Source organism: Mixophyes fleayi, chromosome 6, assembly GCF_038048845.1.
Source record: "Mixophyes fleayi isolate aMixFle1 chromosome 6, aMixFle1.hap1, whole genome shotgun sequence".
In the NCBI taxonomy this organism is placed as follows: Eukaryota; Metazoa; Chordata; class Amphibia; order Anura; family Limnodynastidae; genus Mixophyes; species Mixophyes fleayi.
Genome location: NC_134407.1, coordinates 10,446,798 through 10,458,979, shown reverse-complemented (window position 1 = coordinate 10,458,979; position 12,182 = coordinate 10,446,798). Strand labels below are relative to the sequence as shown.

Sequence of the window (12,182 nt, the reverse complement as noted above, 5' to 3'; positions counted from 1 at the left end):
CAGTGGAATTGAGACCATTTGGAGGAGGTATTGTGGTACTGGGGCCACTCCGCAGTCCAGAAAGCTACCTCGGTGCAACCTTTTGGCCTAAAAACAATATTGTGAGGTGTTCTGAATAGGCTGGAAATTAGTGGAAATGATTGTTACTGAATGTTATTGAGGTTAATAATACCGTAGGAGTGAAAAAAAAAACAAAAAAAAATGGATTTTAGCGCTTTTTATGCTTTTTTTAAAAATAAATCAGAACCCAAAACCCTAAATCAGAACCAAAACCTTTTGTCGGGTGTTTTGGCAAAACAAATCAGAACCCAAAACCTCAAGCTAATCAGAACCCAAAACACAAAACACTAAAAGTGGCCGGTGCACCCCCCTATTATAAGCCCTACCGTGCCCCAGGGAAGCCAGCCATTGAAGTAATGCTAGGAGATATGCAAGGAAGGAGCTGCTGCGACCGCGCATGCGCAGCAGCTCCATTGCGCAGATAGGGAGTTGTACAGCAGCCGCGGCGCTGTCAAAGAAGCGTCCGCAGCGGTGCTGTACAGAGAAAATGTTTGGTATGTTTAAAAAAGGCAGTTTGACTGACTCCAAAAACAAAACAAATGTCCTGCGCTGAGCTCAAAAAATGCGTAATCTGGATAAATGAATCAAGCAGCTGTGGTTAATAGGGGCAATTGCTAATCCCCAAATCGAAACAACCAAAAAACAAGGAACCACAGCGCTAAATCACACTCCAGAATCAAAACTAAGTGATAAAGTCAAAAACCAGGGCAGAAATAAAATAATATAAATTTAATTAATATGCATACATAATAATATGGATCCAATATAAAAACAAGGGAGACAATACTCCTAAATGTTAACATATACAAAAGAGACTTCTGATAACAGTAGGACCTAATAATGTTAACAAATACAGCTACAAACAGCATTATTTAGAGAGCCAAAGAATCACAATCACATGTATGTGATAATCAAATGCCTTAGAGTATGGAATGGTGATGGTAAATGCACATGGAGCAATAATATCCGGATTAATCAGCCTATTATACAGTCCAGCAATAAATGGGAATAGCGAAAACTGGCAGTACTCACGATCCCCTCTTTGCCTGCTTGTTTCACGGCTCTCCAGAATCAATTGTATTGCAGCTGTCTTCTGTAGTATGTGTCCACAATGTGCTGTAAACCAAGAAACCTCTCAGCGATCATAGAAACACAGCTCTCCCGTACCTCATAGCTGTCAGCGTGGGCCGCTGTATGCTGTGTGCTGGAAAAACACTGCCTGGGCAGAAACATATTGCTTCGTTCCTAGTAAATTTTGGTCCGTCAGTCAGATAGTCATCCAAACTTCAAACAGCGATAAATGCACTACACATTGATAACAGGCGACGCATTTCGTCTCCAGAGTGAGCCTTTTTGAAGCCCAAAGGTAAGGTGGCACCAGGCGTGTCAGTCAAACTGCCTCGGCATGTCACGAGTGACACTCGCGTCATAGATTAGCCATCACGGCCCTAGGGAGTGGGGTCCGCGGAAAAAATCCTGCGGCGTGTACTTTTTTTTTTTTTTGATCTTCAATCAATGTAATCGTGGATCTTACAAATAAGGGACCCCCAGGGAAGAAGAATTGAAGATTTGTCAAGCAGGAACATTTTGGAAGTACAAATATTTGGGGACAGTGGGCAAGCATGGACATTTTGGAAGGTATAAATATTTTGTGGACTTTGTTTACATCCATTTGGGAAGGTAAAGCTTCAGACAACTGAGGATTTCTTCAATGGTAAGTATTTTGGGAATTTTTATTTTTAATAAAAATCTATGGTCTACATGAGGGTGTTTACTGTTTTTCTTGTCGGTTTATTATTTTTAATAAGGATTTGTGGTTGGAATGAGGGTGTTGTGATTTTAATAAACATTTTGATTTGTGGAACTACAGGTCCCAGCCATCCGGGTGTGTCAGGACATCTTGACACTTGCGGTTCTCCAAGTGCCATCATGCCCTGGCTGCCGTGGGTATGCTGGTGCTTGTAGTTATACAAGTAGCAGCATGCCCACACTATTTAGGGCAACATGGCTGGCTAGCACCTGTAGTTCCACAAAACAAAATGGTGTCCGTTTGTTTTTTTCAAACTCAATCACCGTCTATTACCCTACTACCCAGGGGTAGTAGGAAAAGCCCTAGTGCTATCAGCACTGGGATGGGTGTCCCTACGGGGGGGGGGGGGGGGGCACCGCAGTTTTATTTCACCGGACCCCACTCCCTAAGGAATACAGCCCAGCGCTGAACAGTCTGGGGTTGGGTAGTCATTATGGCAGTGGGACACCTGCTGTGTCTCCCCCCTGCTATAGTGCCTACCACCCCGGCTGGTATGCCTAGTGCTGGTTCAGTTAAAATAAGGGTGACCCCACGCAAATTTTTTCACAGATTTTTAATTAACCAGCAGTAGGCTGGCAGCACTAGGGTTAAGACTAAACAGAAGGGGGACCACACTTTTTTCTTTTTTATTAAAACTATTAATCTATTTTTGACACTTTTTATAGCTGCCTGAGGTCAGGCAGTGGAGTGATGTGTTTATACAACAAGATGCTATAATGCACCGTGTTGTATCAATAACTTTTGACAGAAAACCCTCCAGTTAGTTTAATCACAATTTAAGTAATTTGACACTTCTAGCTGCAGTGTTAAACATTCAGCTGTTTGATAGAAAGTTATTTTTATAATACTAATTTGGACCTAAGGACGAGTTTTGAGGTTTTTATTAAACAAAAAGGCTTATTACATGTCCCAATTTTAAAGTCTCCTGAGTAAATACCAGATTAGGCCAAATCACACCCTTGCTACACGTATCCACAAAAGTTTTATAAATGCACCATTGTTATGTGTATTGTCTACAATGTAATGTGCTCCATTTAATAAAAATCCATTTGTTTGGGGTACTACACAGTTAACATGTGTACCACCCCAAAAAATATTGATTTTTAAATACTATACCAAATAAATATTGTGTATGTACCAGATTTATATGAAGGTGTATCTATCTAATAAATAATGAAACAATAATTAGCAAAAAAAAATTATTATACAAGAAAAATGTTTAAAATAATATGACATTTTACAAAATTAAGTCAGTCCCTTGGCTTTTTTGGCTGTTTTTTTTTCAAGTGACATCCACCAATTCCATCCGAACCTCTGCAAAATTAACAAAAAAAATATAAAAAATGAATATGTTACCAGTGACATTATTATTAAATTTAACATTAACCTTTACAATTTGGAGGAGTTAGTCCGCTTTTTCATAAGCAAGCATTGTGGAAGATTAAGGTTTCTGTTTTGATATAAAGACTACTCTGTAATTTTCTTGGTTGGTAGTGGTTACATAGATTACATTGTTAAACAACCAAGTAATACATTTTTCGGTGTAAACTAAAATACATTCAAAAGGACATAGAACTTCAGGAAAATTGATAGTGGTAATGTTGATAAGGAGACAACGTATCCTATAGTGGTAATGTTGATAAGGAGACAACCTATATGTATACATTCAAAACGGTTACTGCCAGGGCCGGATTTCCCGCTAGGCACCCTAGGCAACTGCCTAGGGCCCAGCGGTACCTAGAGGGCCCTGTCAGAGCCGACGGTGAGCGGGGTAGGTAAGGCAGAGGGGCGCTCCCCTCCGCCTGCCATCCCCCTCTGTCCGCCGGCATAACGGTGAAAATAAAGATGTAAAAAAAAAAAAAGAAGTCATCTGACCGGCGGGACACGGCAGTCTCCTTTCCTCCTGAAAATGACGTTGGGCGTGATGACGTCACTCCCGACGTGATTTTCAGCAAGAAGTCGGCGAGGAGCAGAGCAGAGAGGAGGAGCAGCGGCAGCGTGACATCGGACAAAGAAGTAAACAATAGAAGGTAAGTTAACTAACGGAGGTGCCATGTCAGAGAAGTTTGAAACAGGTATTAAGGGAAGGGGCATGATGGCAATATTAAATATATGAGGGGGCATGATGGCAATAATAAGTAGCAGAGGGGCATGATGATGACAATAATAAGTAGCAGAGGGGCATGATGATGGCAATAATAAGTAGCAGAGGGGCATGATGATGACAATAATAAGTAGCAGAGGGGCATGATGATGGCAATAATATGTAGCAGAGGGGCATGATGACAGAAATGTGGAACAGGCCGTGTGAGGGGAAATAAACAAGGGGAGCAAAAATATGGAGGGCACAGTGTGATGGTGAAGGGTGCACAGAGTGATGATTAAAGGGCAAAAGCATGATGGAGGGCACAGTGTGATGGTGAAGGGAGTACAGTGTACTAAAGGGGAAGTGTGAGGGAGGAGCAAAAGTGATCAAAGTGATGAAGTTGGGGACATTTTTTTCTCTTCTGTACTTCAACTTATTTGCCCAAATACATTTTTTGTAGGAGGGAGCTGTGAGAGCTTACACAGGCCCAGTGTGCTTGGACTGGGCATGCAGGGACTGAAGTGACATCATACAGAGGATCAAGGTACAGTGCGCAGAGTTGGACCAATAATATCAACCTGCAGGGACTGAAATAACCTCTCTTTTCATCAGCAAATATGAGTAATGAAAAGTTATTCTAAACGATTATTGTAAAAATCCTATTATTAAAATGTAATTATCTCTATTGTAAAAATGTGCACTCTTCAGTCTGTGACAGAAGCTCTGGGCAAGTGGTAAATAGCAGGTACATAAGTCCCAGGTTCCTGTCGGTTGTACTTTAAAACAGACTGATCAAGAGATGGGCGGTGTCTGAAAAGGCAGCTGGGATATGCATCCAGTGTCTTAGACCTGGTGAGGAGATAGGCTGGCTCCTCAGACACTCTGCTGCAGTGAGCAATAACAGTTAATATAATCTATGCTTTAAAAAAAAAAAAAAAGCATTGCTATGGATTGTTTCACTGGGGGGGCGGGGGGGCCGAACCAGTATCTTGCCTAGGGCCCTATGAGGTCTAAATCCGGCTCTGGTTACTGCCATTACAATGTATGTGGAAGTCAATAGTTAAAAACATTATTACCTTCAATCTTTAGTGATGTCTGCATTTGTGTCTTCCATGTTTGTGAAAGTTGTATAAACTTGATAGTTGTTCGCAATCTGAAAAAAAAAAAAAAAGTGTATGTGAAACCTGTATTTTTTATGCAAAAAAAATAATTACTTTTAAAACAAGGAAGGCTCAGTATGGGCTTCATCATCATCATCATCATCATCATTATTTATTTATATAGTGCCACTGATTCCGCAGCGCTGTACAGCTTGAATATAAAAAAAATTACATTTCATTGTCCATTGGTTACATCATATCCCTTCCATACAGGGAAAAAAAAAACAGGTTACATTACAACAAGAAAACAGACTAAACAAACAAACTCACCGAGTATTTTACTTTGCTGGTCATTCCTGATGTTGTTCAAAGGTCTTCAAATTTCACAGTCTTCTGTGTTCTAATAATAAAAGATGAGAAATATTTTTTAGAAATGAAATTTTTCAATGGATCACATACATACATACATACATACATACATACATAGAGAGAGAGAGATAAAGACCGAAAAACCTTTACCTTTAAAGTAATGAATTAAAGTGGGTGATGTTATGTTCTTGCTTTAGGTTCCTCTTCGATTTGATCCACGACGCTTCTGGTTTACCTAAAGTTAATGTGCAACATAGAAAATAGGATACATTAACATGCACATTAAAAAACATAATCCATCAATATTAAGAAAGTAAAATGTGAAATATTTGAAATAATGTTATTTCAATCATGAAAATTACACATTATAGTACATATGACATATGCTTTTTCTTAGGGATTACTTTTACCCTTCTTCCTCAGATGAGACGGGGTTGACGAGTTCCTCTTCTGGATCTTCCACTAGAAATCTTCTCCTTGCTGACTCTGGTCTTCTTACTTCTACCACAGGGGTGTTCATTACCAATGACATCCTCTGCTGTGGTGATGGGGGAACAAGTCCAGAAATGTTCCAATCGGGTAATGGGACTGAAATATTACCCTGGGCTCGCCGGACCCTCAGCTCTTCACTGATATTCATGACATGCAGGGTCATCATTTGCAGATGCATTGTCTGTTGTTGTTGTTGCATATGCATCTGTGCCATGGATTGGTTCATCTGATAATGGAGTGCTGTATTCTGCTCCATTGCAACTGCCATTCACGCTTGAATGGTGTTATTCACTTGAATAGATGATAAAATTTCAGTTTGCACTGTGATGAGTCGCTCCAGTAACGAATTGGTGGTATTACGGGAGCTTCGTACCTCTTCCACAACAGACGTCAAACGGTCTACCGAGTCACCAATTCTCTGAACTCTGTCTTCCATATTTCGGCGATATGTTTCCTGCCTTCCTTCCATCCTTCTGGCAAAGTTTGTGATGGAATGAAACCGAGTGGCTTGTTCTGGCAGACCGTGCACCAGTTGTGTTGGAAGACTGGTGCCTGTAGAGGGTACCCTTGCTTGAGATGGACCTTCCCCTTCGGTGGTTGGAACTTGAAGGTTGGGGAAGGCTTGCTGTAGCATCTCAAATCTTGTTGCAGCATCTTCGGGGACCGAATTGTCAGCTGGAGAAAATGTCAATGAATCACTGTCATTTTCTAATCGCTCTGTAAAACAAAAATACATTTTTAACATCAATTATTCAGATATTACATGATGTTTATACCAGTTTTAAAATTTGAAAAAAATGCATGCATTTAGTACAAATAAAAATATAAAATATTATTCACCGGTTACTGAGCCGACAGGAGATGCTATTTCTTGCATGGCAGCAGGCAAATAAGAGGTGGTTAGTGGTGTTACCACCTGTTCCCTTGGGATGATGGATTCTAAAACATAAAAAAACAAAATATTGACAATAAAATAATACATGTCTGAAATGTAAGTATGTTAAATAATACATGTGTTCAATAAAACTATGTATATTTATATGGATAGGTTACAAAAATATGTCTATATATGACAAGATAGTTATGTATCCACAATTTTTAACATAATTATACCTTCTGGATTATGAGCAAGCGTTATTGATGTTCCCCCTTCTTCCGGCATCTCTTCAACCGGTTGGGCCTCTAAATAATAATAATTATTAGTATAGTATAGTATAGATATAGATATAGATATAGATATAGATATATGTATGTTCATGCATACATACATATTAGAAAAAAAAAAAATTGGTAAAAGATTTTTTAAATAGTAAACAAATGTCGGTAACACTATTTGGGACAAGAGTTTTTTTACTTTAACATTAGGGGTATTTTTTATATAAATGTATTATGTGTGAATAATATTGCTTTATGTAAAAAAAGGTAAAGTGTTATCTGAGTGTAATGTGTCGTGTAAAGTATGTAATCTATGGATAATGCATACATGCATGTGGGTATAATCTTTATTATACCTTCTCCTTCTACACTGCTCTGGCCCTTGTGTCCTCGAGAAGAACCCAAATCTAAAATACATAAAAAATAAAATAAAATTAGTACATCTGTATAAGATTTTAGCAATGAAAGTAAAAAAAAATTACACTTCAGTTTTTTCAATAAAATACCTTTGGACATTTACCTCCAGATTTGGATTTTCTCTTCCGGGGTACTGCTTCCCTTGCATGTCTTCTGCTTTGTGCTGCATCTTGTTCTGCAAATTTGTACAACAGGTTTTTAAAAATTTGATTTACATTTAATTCACATCACTATTTTTATAGACAATAAACATACCTCGTGCCTGGAAGGTGGATGGATCAAGGGTGTCCACTGTATCTTCCACTCCTTCCACAAGATCAGCACTGAGAATTTTCGCATCTTCTCCTCCCAAGGTTTAAATTTAATGCGCAGTGGCTTGCCACCACCGGTTCCCCTGGAATGACGGGCAACAGCTGCCATCTTCGCCTTCGTGGTGCGCTTGCAGTCCCGAAAGCGCTTCTGGCAAACCTCTATTGATCGGACTCGAACTCCAACTGCGGACACAGCAGAGGCAATCTGGGCCCAAATCTTATGCTTATGCTTGAAGGACGCCTTCTGAGATTGGGCACCCTTCAGTGTTTCGTAATGCTGCAGTACCCCAGCGACAGACTTCATTCTCTTCCAGTGTGAAACGTCTGGAGCGTGCTACAGATGGTCCTACTTGGTCATCAGAATCACTTTCAGTAGTGTGTTGCTGCTGGGTGCTTGTTGAGGGTTGCACGCTGCTCACAAACTGCTGCCTTCTTCTTTCTTGTCGCCGCTTTTCCCGTCTTGCTCTCCATTCCTCGCCACTACTCTGAATTTCCTCTTGGCTGTCATGTGGAGAAGGAGAATCCCTACGCTCCCTAGACATGGCTGCTCTTTAAACTTGTATTCAAAAATTGAACTAGAAAAAAAATATTGGCTATTTAGATGTTTTTTTTAAAAAAAAAAAAAAAACACTTGCCTATATTACTATATTATATTGCAGGTTACACTAGACTATTATGTACTATTAAATATGCTACTATACTACACTAGCACTAAATACTAACCTACACTACACAGTATTTAACAATTTTAAAAGATCTATGCAGTTTTATTTAAACTAATAATAAAATTTCTATGGGACCTACATAGGTTAAATAAAATATTTCACTATGTAAACTACACTAAACAATATGCAAAAAAGTGCAAATACACAAAATCAGGACAATTATTATACAGTTTGCAATAGAAATGCTAATAATGTATGACTACAGAAAAAAAAAATTATAGAAAAATAAAAATAGAAACAAATGTGTGTATATACACACACACACACACATATATATATATATATATATATATATATATATATATATATGTGTGTGTAGATATGGGTGTGTAGATATGGGTGTGTAGATATAGGTGTGTAGATATAGGGTTGCGTGGTGTGTGAAATGTAGGTGTTAGTGTGGTATGTCTGTAGTATATTGTGTGTAGTAGTCGGTAATGTAAAAAAAAATATGATTATATATTAAACAAAGTAATAAAAGTTGTTTTAGTGCGTAGTGTAGTGTTAGTTATGTAGAGTGAACTCACAAATCCAAGGAATACAGCAATGCAGAGCAGTCAGGAGTCAAAAGCCACAGCAGTCAGCAAACCAGACAACAGCTATCTTGCTGATGGCTGCATTCATTTTTTATACTGAAATGGCCGCCTTAACCATTCCTACTTTCAAACTCATTTCAACCTGGCCAACAATTGAATATGCCCCTCACAATGCAAAATAAAAGCTCATTTTTAAACAGCTTCATTTTCACACCTGTGCTCCTTATTCTGAATAAACTGCAAAGCTCACTTTTCACAAAGAGAAAACAAGCTTACAGCTATGGAGCTTAGTTTAATATTCAGAAACGGGTGACAATCAAGAATATTTGGTGGTAAAGTACGCACCTACCCCCTGTCGTCATTGTCAGCCCGTCCTGTAACACAATAAGTACAAGCACACCATAAGTACAAGCACACCATAAGTACAAGTACAAGCACACCTTAAATACAAGCACACCTTAAATACAAGCACACCATAAGTACAAGCACACTGTCCTGTTGGAAGCGCTCGTCAGAGGCCGTTGTTGAACGGGCGCTCTTCCAATATATTGGAAACTAGCAGAGCGATGAAGCGCAGATCTACGTCGATCCCGTAAACCTGTAACTTATATGTTACCTGGAGTGGACGCGACCATACCACTGACACTTTGGCATGTAGATTCTGGGATCGATATTCCAGACCACCTGCTACCTGAGACCACGGGCTGCCTTGTGCCCACACCGACCAGTGCCTGCTGTTCTGCATCTGGTAACGCAAGATGAAGCTGTTAGTTGTCATTTCCAGCTAATAACTGACTATAACTAAAATCGCCTGCTGTAATGTCGCAGTGCTGGGCACAGAACCTTTATAGCTCCCCATCTACCCCTCCCCATCTACCCCTCCCCATCTGCCCCCTCCCCATCTCCTGTCAGGGGAATGTGTCTGTCTGAGCTGCTATTTGCAAATATTTCTTGTATGTTGTCATATATTCATCTACATTTCCGGGACTGCATTTTATAATACACATGAGAAGCCAACTGGTCCAAACTGTTATCTTTTTCATGATAAACTGTCCCTTTGTTTTCTGATTGATAGATTTGGGTGGATAAGATCTGTATTTATTCCCATAAGTTGACTACGCATTTTATTTCTGCATCCACCCACTATATTTATTATAACATGTTTTGTGCTGTTTATAGCTCTCTTCTAACAATACAGGACTCATTTAGGAACCACAGATTATGTGATTGCACTCACACAGAACCTTCTGTATTTTTGTGCATATCTCCTGTTTGACCAATTAAATAAACTCATTAGGGATCAAATTTACATTTTACTTTAGTATTATATCCAGTCCATATTAAATGAAAATAACACTTAACTTCAGTGGTGGGATTCAAATAAATTAACAACTGGTTCTCTGCCCTAATGACCGTTTTAAGTATACACAAATGTGTTTTGCCCCTCAAAACACTGTGCCGCGCCACCTTTGTCCCTCAAAAGACTCTGCTTCCGTTCCTACACTTACCTTTTCTATCGGCTTCTTTCTTCTCTTTACTTCTATACCTCTTTTCTTGTCTTCTGTCTTTGTGTTTGCCGCTGACACCTCAATGCGCCGCTCCACACTGAATGTCAGGCGCGGTGTCATCATGTCACGCCCGACATTCAGTGCGGACAGACCAGGGAGGAGGAGTGCCGACGCTACAGACAGGTGATTTTTGTTTTGTTTTGTTTTCAAGGAGCCTGCTCCCCCCACCAACGAAATGGGTGGACTCAGAATGTAGTCAACGATTCGCCGAACCAAGCCCAAAATTAGGTATCGGTTCTGGCAAACTGGTGAGAACCGGCTGAATCCCACCACTGCTTAACTTGTATAAGTAGCATGGAACAGTATAGTAATGAGGGTTTCTCCGATTATATAACAAAACTTTTTATTTATTTAGCAATAACTGTTTTTTTGGCACAGTCATTTTCATTTCTTATCCCAAAGATAAGGAATGAAAGACCGTGACCATTTATTAAAAGTGTCCTGCCGGAACAGTGGTCACATTAAGCGGCTGTCCCAGCGAAAACCTATCTCTTTTATGGTCACTAACGCAAAGTGGGCACCTTTGCAATAGTGACCGGAGGGGACAGCAGGTAAGATGCGGTGAGGCATCTGAAGATCACTCTACAGCAATGCTCCCCCCATAGGCATCAATGACTAACACCATCTTCAGATGGCTTTAGACATCGGGTACAAGTTCTGAAAATCTTTGATGTTGAGAACTTATTAAATCTCAAAAAATAGCAGTCCCCATAGAAACCTATGGCGACTCCGATATCTGCTGCAATCCCCTAGTTATAAATAGAGGGGATACTTAAATTGGCAGTGAACCCCCAAAAATGTCAGTCTTCGGTGGATTAGAAGCTAATCAAATAGGCCCCATAGAGGGAAGTGTGAAACAAATCTAATAGAAGGGAGTGAGAAACTAAACTTATATAAGGGTGTGAGGGGAATATTTATGTAGGAGCACATTTTTGGCCTGTAAAGTAGCATCTCTTATCACCGCTGATTGCAGCAATAAGCGATGCATTTTCAGATTAATGTATTACCCTAATCATTCCAATGAGAAAGCAAAAGCTTTCCCCCAGATGACCTAATGTCACATGTGCCAATAACTTGACAGGGGGAGGGATCTGAAAAGATCCCTCTACCCATCACACTTGTGGTACAGTGCCCATAGACTTCATCTGCTAACGCCATATTCAGATGGCGTTAGCAACTGAGTACAAGCTCCGAAACTCTAAGCTTTTCGGAGCTTGGTAAATTGACTCCAGTTTGCACTGTCCATGGAAAATTATGGGGGTAGCGGTACTGAGCATTTGAGTTTGGTTAAAGCAGGAGATATCTCCGATAATGTAACAGAAGGGAGTGAGAAACGAAACTTAGAGAAGGGAGGGAGGAAAGCTACTTAGAGAAGGGAGTGAGAAACGAAACTTAGAGAAGGGAGTGAGAAACAAAACTTAGAGAAGGGAGTGAGAAACGAAACTTAGAGAAGGGAGTGAGAAACAAAACTTAGAGAGCGAGAAAAGCAGGTTGTTAGGAACCCCTCCAGCCAGTACAGCAAAACCCAGAGTCTGCTCCGAAAGTCTGATGTT

At 39.8% G+C, this 12,182-nt stretch overlaps 1 long non-coding RNA gene across 1 annotated transcript; it reads right to left on the bottom strand.

Annotated features, from left to right (window-relative positions):
- Positions 1-6,482: 6,482 nt before the first annotated feature.
- On the bottom strand, positions 6,483-7,076 carry LOC142160170 (uncharacterized). The gene is made up of 3 exons (XR_012693083.1): positions 7,031-7,076; positions 6,758-6,856; positions 6,483-6,634 (listed from the first exon to the last, which is right to left on the bottom strand). It is a non-coding gene; the product is annotated as an uncharacterized LOC142160170 (long non-coding RNA).
- Between the last annotated feature and the right edge of the window lie 5,106 nt (positions 7,077-12,182).